This window comes from Pongo abelii, chromosome 8 (genome assembly GCF_028885655.2).
Source record: "Pongo abelii isolate AG06213 chromosome 8, NHGRI_mPonAbe1-v2.0_pri, whole genome shotgun sequence".
In the NCBI taxonomy this organism is placed as follows: domain Eukaryota; kingdom Metazoa; phylum Chordata; class Mammalia; order Primates; family Hominidae; genus Pongo; species Pongo abelii.
The window spans coordinates 82,435,602-82,448,193 of record NC_071993.2 but is presented as its reverse complement, the minus strand read 5'-3'; the positions used below and the strand labels follow the sequence as shown (position 1 = coordinate 82,448,193).

The window sequence follows — 12,592 nt, the reverse complement described above, 5'->3', positions numbered from 1 at the left end:
AGTCGTGGGGGGCTCATGGGAGGACAGGTACAACATACTCAATAGATTAGCCAAAAGAAACAGGCTTTGATGTCAGGGAACCTTTCCAAATTTCATGTAAGACTCAAACAATCTGTGGGAAATCAAAGTTCTCAATCAGAACTTCTGTCCCACTTCTCTTGGTGCAGCTATGGCTGGAGGAAGTTTTGTTTTAACTCTTTGTAGATTATTACTCAGTTTGAGAGTGTGTTTCTCTCATGACCCTTCCAACATTATGAACTTTAAGAAGATCGATAACTTCATTCTCCATCTTCATCTTAACACATGCACTTTTTCCCTCTTGGATATGTGTTTTAGGAAAATGCAGATTAGCATTGCCAAAGAGCCAGTTGTTTTTAGCAACATTCCCCTTGGTGTGACCTCCTAAGAAGGTCTGATTTTATAAAGTATTAAAGGAACAGTCTACGTTTTCCATACTCCCTGTATCAGCTAAAGGCTGGAAAGGGCAGGAAAAGCAGGATCTCCATGGAGGAGGAATGATAACCACTTGGAAGAAGATGGTGGAGAAAAAGCAGGCATTGGCTATGCACAGAAGATGTGGGTCTTGCTTTAACAATCTCCCTTAAGGCTTGCTGCCCCACACTTTCCTTATGGTGTCAGGATTCCAAGAACATTCTTTGGAAACCAGAGACAAAGGTGGCACCAGTACCTCAGAGCCTTTTGATTAAAGAGTTGTCATTTTCCATCTTGGGACCATGGAAAACAACTTTTACATAAGAAAGTTTCTCTTGAGGGTGAGTAAACTATCCACAGCTTAAAAATAAAAATTGATAATTAATGTCCAAGAAAGGGCTCTAAAGAAAAGATTCCCAGCAAATCAAAGGTAAAATTCTGAGCTTGTGCGACTATATCCATAGACATGTCCATGCCTGTCTCTAGAGCCATTAGCCATCCAAGAGACATTGGAGGAAAGAAATTATTTTTTCCTTAGAAGTAAATGGAGGCTTCCTTTTCCTTCCATCAAGAACACTTTAAAACAAACAAACAAACAAACAAAAAACAATATCTGGATTTCTAGACACTCACAAATATGTTATTCATGGGTTTCTTACACTCCCGGGCCTAGAACATAAGGTAGCATGTTCTAAGAATAATGTTCTGAGAGGAATGTAAGATATACAAGAACTAATGTCATTCAAGGCACAGTAATACAATCTAAAGACAAAACAGCACCACACACATCTTACAGGGCATGTGCTCTGTGTCTAGTCTATCATTGGTTTGAAAAACTCTAGTGGAATGAGATTACCTTTGTCACTCAGTTAGCACCACTTGTCTCCTTTCATTGACTCTGCTGTTTCCCGTTTATAATTTCAGCAGGACATTGAATCAAGCTGTAGACTTATGGAATAACGCCCCCAGACATTCACCCAAGGGTAGTTTGGGCAAAGTTTTCTGTGTCAGGAATAAAAATGTTGAATTTGAAAATGAAGTACAACCAAGTGGAAATATAAAATGGCAGAGGAGGGCCAGATGTGATGGCTCGCACCTGTAATCCCAGCACTTTGGGAGGCTGAGACAGGCAAATCACTTGAGCTCAGGAGTTCAGGAGCAGCCTGGGAAACACAGTGAAACCTTGTCTTTACAAAAAAGACAAAAGTTAGCTGGGCGTGGTGGCACACACCTGTAGTCCCTGCTTCTTGGGAGGCTGAGGCAGGAGGAACACTCCAGCACAGGAGGTTCAGGCTGCAGTGAGACCAGATTGCACCACTGCACTCCAGCCTGGATGACAGAGTGAGACCCTGTCTCAGAAATAAAATAAAATAATAAAATAATAAAATAAAATGGCAGAGGAAGGCTGCCTGCCTAATTAGAGTGGTGGAGCAAAGTTATGAAGCAGGAATGCTTAATATCAGGAGAAAAATGGAGGATTATGGCTTTAAATAAATAGGACCCACTCTCCTAACAGCATCTTCCCCATTCCAATGCAATCCTCCACACTAGACCATCTGCCAGTTGCTCTGGCAAGAGTGTGTCCCCAAGTAGAATGGATCCATCAGCATGGTCACTGGCTATACTCACTAATTCTGGGATAAAGTCAAGAAAATTCCTCCAATGCAGAAGACAACACTAACCTCAGTGACTGTAGCCCTTATATACCCAACGATCTTCTAGGGAAGCAAGAGAGAAAGCAGCAATAAAATTCCAAAGCAAAATGATAATTCTTTGAAACATCACTTGTAAATGAAGCAATGGGGTACAATTTGGAGCAAATGTTCACTGATAATAAATCAAAAGCTCAATATTTGCCCCCTCAGGCCTCCCCAAACTTCCCGTCAGTAAAATGCTATCAAAACAAGCAAGGAAAAATATATTCCCACTTCAATTTCTATTTCAGTGCAAAATACAGTTCTCAAAATGTCAGTTTCATCTAGTTTGGCCTTTCCAGGAACGTGCATAGTTAATCGTCAATGAACTGTAGTGTTTGGAGGATGCTGTTTAATTGAATTTTCAGGTTAACTGGGGCTAAGCAGAAAACTTTTTTCTTTTTTTGGTTCTAGTAGGAATCCTATAAAGTACTGATGGAATGAAAATGATGGTGTCCTGGAGACCCAGGGACCTAAGTTCCTAGGAAATTTCTTGGGAAGTCATACGCAAAAGAAATCCTGACAAAAAGAAGGCAAATAATACATCATTGTTAGCTGTGTTTGTGTCCCAGGTCTTTAGGTAGAGCTCTCTGATAGAGTGAGCTGGAGCCTATGCCTTAGCTCAGGACTTTTAGGTCCTCACCCTGCCCATGTGCCTAAAGCCAAATCTTATTATTAGGACATCACAGGAAAAGAGCAAATAAAGAATGTTTACAATGAGAAGAAAGTGAAAAATATCCTTGCTTAATATGCCACATGGAAGTGAGTGCTAAACTGCCTACTTCAGCCTCCTGAAGAAGAGAAGCAGAGTTTACCTCTTAATAATAAATGTGGTTCCCCGCAAAAACGGGTTTCACCTCATGGATAATTTTATGCCTTTTTAATTGAAATTTTACTCTATTATATAGATGATGATTTGTATGTTACTCCTCCATGTCTTTACCAGATTCAGAAAATATAACACCACTAAATTACTATCATTGCCATCATTACAAACACATATTTTCTAGCACAGTTGGTTCCACAATAGACTAGCACACCGGTGCTTACTCTAGGGAAATGTAAAAGAGAAGGCCAGCACAACAGTCATTTAAAGAGATCTAAGCCATCTAAATTATCCTCCTAAAAACCCTTCAAAATCCTAAGAAGACAAGTAATATTAATTTACTTTTAAAGTAAGGATACTTTTTATAATTAGTACCTTGCCCTTTTGTTTAAATTGTGATAGTCAAATACATTTTTTAATGATATATGAATAGTTCATGGATAATACAGGCCCTTATATAAACAACATGTATGGAGCATATAATTCCATTTTAAACTTGTCATTTTACATTTTTGCAATTTAATAGTAATTAGATCCTAATCTCATTATCTTAAGACTTTGCAATTTGTATCTTGGATTTCAGGACAATGAAAGGTCACCTCTGAGTTATGTGAAGCTGTGGCCTTGTTTGGGAACACAATTCCCAAATATAACACTGTTTGAATGGGAATATATTATCCATTATACACTGATGCATTCAATGATCTAGTTTCCAGAAATAGATTTTGGCAAATAGTGAGGACTGAACTTCTGTTAATGATACCCCTGTCTCCCTGCTTTAATTACTTCCTTGAATCGGGTATAGCAAGCAATTGATTCGTCTATTGATTATGGTAAACAAGCACCGTAGGGATTTTCATTGGCATTTCATAGAGGGCTTCTGGCAAAAAGGGATGTATCCATCCTTCAGTTCACAGGACAAAGAAGCCCATGCATGAAGTCACCATAGCACTTAGAGACCAGTGTCCACCAACCGTGAAAACCAAATAGGCTGCAATTCCTTTTGATTCTCCAGCTCCCTAAGGGGGCATGAAGTTTCTCCAAAGAGAGTTTGAAGGCCTTGTCTGCCCAGATCTGGATGCAAAGCTCAGTTAGGTTCAGCTCTGAGGCTCTGACTCCTCCACAGGCTCAGGAGTTTGCTTACGTTACTCTGAGATCACAGATCACCCTCCCAGATCCCAGCGAATTCACTCTCCCACAGTTTACCCCAGGAGTCCAACAGGCAGAGTGTGAGAGGGTGAAAGACGAATCTGTGTAAAGTCATCACCATTCCCAGAAAAAGAATCCCAAGCATGTACTCAGCTCAAATATGAACTGGGGGACATCCAATGAGCCTGTCACATGACACTGGACTTGGGAAAAGCAAGTCAAAAATATGCTTGCTTACTTGGTTCATGATTAACTATTTAAGACAAGTTGCATGGATGCAAAACACATATGAAAAAGTGAAAGCATAAGGTAAATCCACAAAGGGACAAAAAGCCCTAATGTCAGTAACAAAAATACCATGATATTTTGTTTCCAACTGAGTTAGTCAGAACACTATCAGCTATTGGTGACTGACAAAAATGCAACTCAAACTAGTTGCAACCAGAAAGGGAACCTATCAGTTCATAAACCTGGAAATTCAATCTTGCTTCAGGTACTACTGAATCCCAGATACTCAAATGATGTCTTCATTATGCCTTCACTCTATCACCGTCTCCTGGCTCTGGATGTTCTGTGTTGGATTCACTGATCTCTTCACAAATTCCCAAAGAACCTATAGTTCCAGGCTTGTTTCTGTTGCTTGCAATCTTAGAAAGAAAAAAAACAGACCCTCTCCTCTAAAAGTTTCAGCAGAAGTCCAAGGGTTACGTGCATCAGCCTAGTTTGGGTTGAATGCTATCCATAAGCTTTACGCTACACCTAGGGGATGGAATATGCTTATTAGATCTATTCCTGTTCAAGAGGTGTTGGGAGACCCACCTGAACAACACTGATCAAAAGAGAGGAAGGGGACAGTCCCCAAAGGAAAAGTGAGAGAGTGATGGCAAAATAAGGAAAAAGGGTGTTGAGCAGACAAACAACAGATAACCATTTTAGCTATCAACACTCAGATGGTAGTCTGTGGGTTAGACTTGGAAATGCCTAAAATTCTCTAGACAATCTCAGTATTGTCTCCAGCATTTGCTCTTCAGTTCAAGGACCCAATACTACATCAACTAGAAGACTCACTGTGCATTGCTCATTCATTCAACAACTATTGTGCACTTCCCCAGACCTAGTTACTGGGGATACAATGGCAAGCAAGATATATAAAGTATGATAAGAGATAGGATAGGGAATGACATCACAACTAATATTTATCATTAGGTGGCAGACACTGATGAATTTATTTACATATTTTTAAGGGTGTTACAGAACACAGAGAAAGGAATCCTAGCCCAGCCTTGGGAGATCAGGGAATGCTTCTAGAGGAAATGAACTTGAAGTTGAGGTTTGAAAAATGAGTGAGAGTTTGACTAATCAAAGAGAGAAGTTAGGTAGTTCAAGCAAAGGAAACAGCACAAGCAATGTCTCCCAAATCAAGAAACAGTATAGTATTTTAGAGGAATAGAAAGACTTGTATAAACTCAAATAGTTTATTAATATAAACATTCTTAAGGGCAAAAACTATTCTTATTCCACTTACAATGTAATCTTAAACAGGTTACTTGAATCCTCTGGGTCTCTCTCATAATGTTGTTATAAGGATCAAATGTAATAATATAGGTAAAATAGTAAATTTAAAGTCATCTACAACTCCAAGGCACACATTGAGAACTGAAACTATTATGTAGATTCATAAAATCCTGAGTGATTAAGGAAAGATGACTGGCTCTGTGTAATTGTGTCACTTGAGAAAAACATGCTTGAGCTTTCTGATGTCTATTTACCCACTAAGGCCTCCTTATACTCATTGTGTGAGGTTAAACTCTAGTCTTCAGACACGGGAGACAGGGGTCATGTGCCTTTTATATCAGTGATCAGAAATTTAAAAAGAGGGATCAGGCAGTGTGGAAGAGTGCGCTCTCTAGGAAAACAATGGAAGTGTTTGAAGAATGTGGGTACAATGCACTGTTATAAAAACATTCTTGGCAGGAGAGAGGGATCCTGAGAAATTTTTTTTTTTTTTTGAGATGGAATTTTACTCTTGTTGCCTAGGCTGGAGTGCAATGGCGTGATCTTGGCTCACTGCAACCTCCACCCACTGGGTTCAAGTGACTCTCCTGCTTCAGCCTCCCAAGTAGCTGGGATTACGGGCACCGCCACCACACCCAGCTAATTTTTTGTATTTTTAGTAGAGACAGGGTTTCATCATGTTGGCCAGGCTGGTCTTGAACTCCTGACCTCTGATGATCCACCCGCCATGGCCTCACAAAGTGCTGGGATTACAGGTGTGAGCCACTACGCCCAGCCGGGATCGTGGGATTTTAAAGGGAAAGGAGGAAAATTTTGCATCTCACGTTCTAAGAATATAATCCACAAAAAAAAAGGATATGTTTGGAAGATACCTGGAAGGAGGAAAAATATAGGGTATGAAGTGAGAATGAAAGATTATGAAGTATGAATCTAGGAGAAGTAGTAGAAATAGTTTGGGGGACTCATACTCTTAAAACATCAACATAAGTTATGTTTAAATTGTAACCCAGGCCAGAGAGTCATGAATAATCAGTTTGTCTTGGAGAATTCTGGAATTATAAACAAAAGGATACAAAGCATTGTCCAAGGTAAATATTGACATAACTGAAGAGGAACTAGAAAAACTCTTAATGAGGCCAAAAATACTGCATCTGGGGCAGATGTTTCACATTCTAACAATAAACACGCGGGTACAAGAAGTCTAAGGATGAGGGGTAAGAATGGTGTCCAATAGGTTGAAAAATTGACTTTGAACAAAGACCTTCTCAAATTTAAAACAGTGATACTATAAAAACATGAATATTAATTTTTAAGACCATGTTATTTCTTAAAATAAGGGCAATTCTCTCTGCCAGACACTCATTTACCCACAAATATGAGGGGATTAGTGTTCATATCCTGAAGCAGCCATCTAGTTTATACAGTGACAAACGCACAGTGGTTTCTTCCTCAACTCCCAGCTGCCCAGGAATGAAGTGGTCTGGGAAGCCCCAGCAGGACAGCTGGGCCGCTACTAGGTCTAAGCCCTCCAGCCCCTGCAATGACAAACCTTTTTGCTGAGACACACCCCCGCTCCGCCATCAAGGATGGCTATGGAAGGACTTCACTAATTCCTTCGGATTCATGCCCTGCTTCCTCCCAGGAAGATGTTCAGGTGGGGTAACCTGAAACAGAATAAACAGAAGCCCATTATTGCTGCTTAGTGGGAGCCAGTGAAGGATCTTGTCAGCAGAAAAGCGCCATGGCAACCAGTTCTTCAAAGCATTTTTTAAAACTACAAGTTGAATTTCATCTGGAAACATCCCAATTACCCAATTAGACTAAGCTGCAAAGTCTTTTTAGAATAAGCTCAGATCATAAGTGAGTGAATAGCTCAAATCCGAACCATTGCTTTCTGATATCCAGAAAATATAAGTTTGTTGGTACTGTATTCTGGTAGGAAGACAGTTTATTAGCAGGGAGAACGAAACCAGTCTGCATTTGCACAAAGTCTCAGTGCTACGGTAACATATGACTATATCCCATTGGGAGCCATGAGATCCTGGTTTTATTTTTCCCACTTAACAGATGGGAAAACTAAGGAGCTATAAGTAGACTCATCCCTGGGGGACAGAGAAAGAGGCCAGGGTAAGGCAAATCTGGATTTTCTTGCTTTTGTGTCTATTTCTGTATAGCTCCAAGGAGTCAGAGAAATCAGCATCCAAGCCCTGTAGGCTTCACCCCTGAAATGTCTCATCCCTCACCTTCTTCTCCACCCTCTCTCCATTGTGCAAGTCAGACTTGGAGGACTTGCCACCTGGGAGAGTGTTCTCTTCTGATCCTGCTGTTGCTGGACATGTCTACGACAGCACGGGGCACATCACAGCCCCTACCCCCACCATGTTGAATTGTCTCTTGTGGGCTGAATTATGCACCCCCTCCAAATCCATATGCTGAAGTTCTAGCCCCCAATACCTCAAAATATGACTGGACTTGGAGATAGGGCCTTCTAAGTGGAAATCAAAGTAAAATGAGGTCATACAGATGGGCCCTAGTCCAATAGGACTGGTGTCTCTATAAGGAGAAAAGATTAAGACACAGAAAACACGCTGACCCAGGGAATGACCACAGGAAGACACAGTGAGAAGGTGGCCACTTGCAAGCCCAGGAGAGAGGCCTCAGAGAAAACCAACCCTGCTAAGACCTTGGTCTTTGACTTCCAGCCTCCAGAACCATGAGAATAAATGTCTGTTGCTTAAGCACCCAGTCTGTGGTATCTTGTTATGGCACCCCTCACAGACTGCTCCACTGCTCTTCCGATGGCAGTTCAGGTCTCCTCAATGTCACAGGCTGATAGAATTATCTGCTACACCCTCACCCACCACAAGTCCCGCGCTCCAGCCACACCATGCACTTTCAACACTCTATTAATTTCCAGAAATATTCCCCATCAACTTAAAATTACTTCTCTACTTTGCTTTCTGTTAAAGTCTTCCTCAGGCCTCAAGGCCAGGCCCAGGAGAGCCAGTTCATAAAGTGCTCCCTAATCTCTTGTAGGTGTACTGCTAAGACTTAAATGACACTTGCCATGTGGCAGGCTCTGTGCAAAAGCATTTCCTATCCACTGTCTCATTTCATCATCATGCCTAGCCTACAGAATGGATACCCTCTGCTGATCCCATTTTATGGATGAGGAAACTGAAGCACAGAGAGGAGAGGCAACATGTTTGTCACAGTTAGGAGGGGCCACTTCCCTCCAGAGCATCTGCAGTCCTGTGGCTACGGCATCCCTCTTTGGGGTAATGTTTGTTCTGTGCTCCCACTGCACTTCCAACCTCAAGGGAAGCACCTTGAGGCCACTCTGCTTTCTTTGGAAGTTGAGAGGCAGTATGTATAATGGTAAGTCTCTCTGTGCCTCAGTTTCCTCAACTGTAAAATGGGGATAATAACTGACTATATACTGTACTTTTGTTTCATAAAGAGTACACAAGCTACTCCATTAAAGGAAAACACTTGGAACTGTGCCTGGCACATAGCAAGTACTTAATGAATGTCAGATACTAATTCATTAGAGTCTGCTGTTCCCCCAACAAGAATTTGAGCTCCTCTGTCCAGGTTATCTTGGTATGCCCCAAACCTAGGAGCCTAATGTGGTGCTCTGCACAGCTTGGGCACAAGGTATGAAACTATTCTAATATTAATTGAATATGTCATTTTTAATAGATACCACCTTTTGATCATCTTCTTCTATCAACAGTTAAAGTAAAACCCAAGGTTCACCTTAGTCTACCAGGCACTCTCTGCCCTGGCACCTGACTACCTGTTTAACCTCATTTCTTCCTTTCTCCCTTTCCCTGTTCATTCTCACCGCACTGTGACCACCTTGATTTTCCTCAAACATCTCTACCACACTCCTGCCTCAGAGGCTTTCCTATAACCTCTCCCTTACTCTGATGTATTTTTCACAGTACTTGGTAGTTTCTTACATAACTATCTATATATTTATTGTCTGGTTCCCCCATTAGAATGAGAGCTAAATGAGGACAGGAACTTTGATTCACTGCTCTATTCCCTGTGCCCAGAGCAGTGAATGGCACATAGCAGACAATTAATACCTCAAGGTTGCATGAATACATGAATGAATCTCCAGACCCCGCAGCAATGCTGAAAGGTGGGTTTTAAATGCCCATTCTACAGACTAACAAACTGAGGTCTAGCAATTAAGTAATTTTCCCACACGCACACATTTAGTAACAGGCAGATCTTGGATTTTATCCATGTCTCTCTGACTCCAAAATTCTTTCCATAACACCAGGGTCTCCTCATCTTAAGAAATACATGTGCCACCTTCAAGAGTTTCACCAACTTTCACATAACATCTGAATTAGTATTTACCAAAACTTTAAGTCATTTAAATATTATGCAAGTTATTATAGATTATATATACCTTAAGTATAATTATACATACCTTTAAGTCACTTATATATTTTCGAATTACTTTATTTTGAAAGAAAAGCAATCATTTCTGTGGAATAAATCATACTAGAATAGATATGTATTCATTATGATTCAAAATATTTGTCAGTATATTTGGAAGCAGGGATATGGCTCCTGCATTTGAAAGCACTGATCCATGCTGCCTTATTCTACATATCCCTGGGCTGGTCCTGAATGCAGCCACCCCAGGGATCAGGATCCTCCACATCCACAGTGCCTCTTCTCGACTCCCCTTGTTCATCCAGCTTCCTGCTCACAAGTCCCTCTGCTCTTTGACAGGACATTTCTCATCGAAGGCCAGAAAGAGATTTCTGATGCCTTCAAAGCACGCACATGCACTCGCGTGCACACACATGCACTCGCGTGCACACACACACACACACACACACACCATGTCAGGAGCTCACGTGAGCCTATGAACATGCCAGCTGCCCAACAGAAAGCAAAAGCAAGATGCAGGAGAGAGAAATTAATTGAAAACTTGAGGCTGTCAAGCCATACTGAGGAAAATCTCTCCCTGAGTTAAAGATCAGGAACATAATCAAGGAAAGTGGCTTCTATAAAAGCTTGATTGGTTGATCGAAATCTCCAGTCATCTCGAAAATAATTGCCTGGAAGAAAGCACTGAGTGACCTGTCTGCTCAGAAAGGAGCTGCCACACTGACAATGGAAGGTGCCCCCAACCATCCTCCCCTGCACAGGCCCCGGTGATGATGAACTGAATCTGTTTAAGGAAGTATATTGCCTCATTATTTTCTGCTCTGACATACACGCATATTCCTCATGGATGTTAACTCTCAACAAAATAGAGGAAGTGTTTGTGCTCTTTGTTTCTGCAGCTCTTTCATTTCCATGTCAGTATTTTATAAATATTCGGTCCGTACTCCTCCAGGCATGAGGAATGATGAAGATGGCTGTGGGCCCTGCTGTGGGCACAGCAACTGGAAGCAGGCCTGTGTCGGGGCAGCGTTCTCCTCCAGGTCCCCAAAACATCCTCCCACAAGGGTCTTCCTCTGTCTTTGTCTACTCCCTGGCCCCACAGTGGTCTATCAGAAATGCAAATGTCATCACATCTCTCTGTGAGCTTAGTCTTCAGCAACTCTCCATTATCTACATTTAAAAATCCATCATCCTTAACATGATGTGCTGGGCCTCATGAGGTTCCATCTAGCCCGTGCTTGCTTCTACTAAGCATCTCTCAAACCCTCCCCGCATCAACTCAAAGCCCTCCAGGTTCTCTCACATCTCTACATCTGGGCCTGCCTACATGGTTCCCACCACCTAAGAGGCCCACTTACCTCTTCCCCTCACATCCTTGTCAGCCTTGGAAATTCCTTTCTGTCCTTTAAGACTCTGCTCAGTGAAGTCTTGTCTTACAAGCCCAGTGCCTGTGTCAACTGACTTATAGAAAAAGGGCATCAAGAGTCTTGGAGAATCAGCCTTCCCCAGCAGGCTCCCATTGTCCAAGTTCAGCTCATGCTCTGCCCCACCTCCTCAAAGAAGGCTTCCATGATTTTTTTTTCCTCTGCTCACTCAGATCTCTAACTTTCCTGAGTTTCTATGTTATGTAAATCTGTGCCACACATCTGAACCCTTTTTTCGTCCTTTTTCCACTCCACCAAAGATTTGAACAAATGCCAAAATACTGAGCAAGTCATACTCTTCCAGGAATCTGTCGTGAGTAAATAATCAAAAAGCTGGATCAAAGATTTACAAACATGAACATTCACTGAATTTTTTTAAAAGACAGGTCCTCAGCCTGCCAAGGAGCTAGGACTACAGGAGTGCACCACCACACCCAGCTAATTTTTTATTTTTTTAGAGATGGGGTCTAGCTATGTTGCCTGGGTTGGTCTTGAACTCCTGGCCCCAAGCAATCCTTCTGTCTTGGCCTCCCAAACACTGGAATTGCAGGCATGGGCCACCTGGCCTGGCCACATCATTTTTTATAATAACAAAAATCAGAAACAACTTAACTGTGCAACGGTGAGGATTCCTACATAAAATATGTCTATATGGTCATTAGAAATATTTTAAAGGACAGTTAAGGATACTGAAAGAATACCCATTGAATAATGTTATGTTAAAAAAAAGAATATAAAATTGTATGTAAAATATAGCCAGGCACAGTGGCTGATGCCCGTAATCCCAGCACTTTGGGAGGCTGAGGAGGGAGGACCACTTCAGCCCATGGAGTTCAAGACCAGCCTGGGCAACATTGCGAAATCCCGTCTCTATAAAAAATACAAAAATTACCTGGCTGTGGCCCACACCTGTAATCCCAGCTACTCAGGAGGCTGAGATGGGAGGAACCCTTGAGCCCAGGGAGGTTGAAACTGCAGTGAACTGAGATAGCGCCACTGCACTCCAGCCTGGGGGACAGAGCAGGACCCTGTTTCAAAAAAAATAAAAATAAAAATAATAAAATTGTAAGTAAAATTTGATTTCAGGTTTGATAGATAGATAGATAGATAGATAGATAGATAGATATTGTGAATCT

At 41.6% G+C, this 12,592-nt stretch overlaps 1 long non-coding RNA gene across 1 annotated transcript in view; it reads right to left on the bottom strand.

Annotated features, from left to right (window-relative positions):
- LOC129048288 (uncharacterized) overlaps nt 1-12,592 on the bottom strand; it is a 43,762-nt gene that overhangs the window by 8,376 nt on the left and 22,794 nt on the right. Inside the window, exon 3 of the long non-coding RNA XR_008510518.2 lies at nt 7,166-7,280. This is a non-coding gene — a long non-coding RNA (uncharacterized LOC129048288). The remainder of the gene's footprint in view (nt 1-7,165; nt 7,281-12,592) is intronic.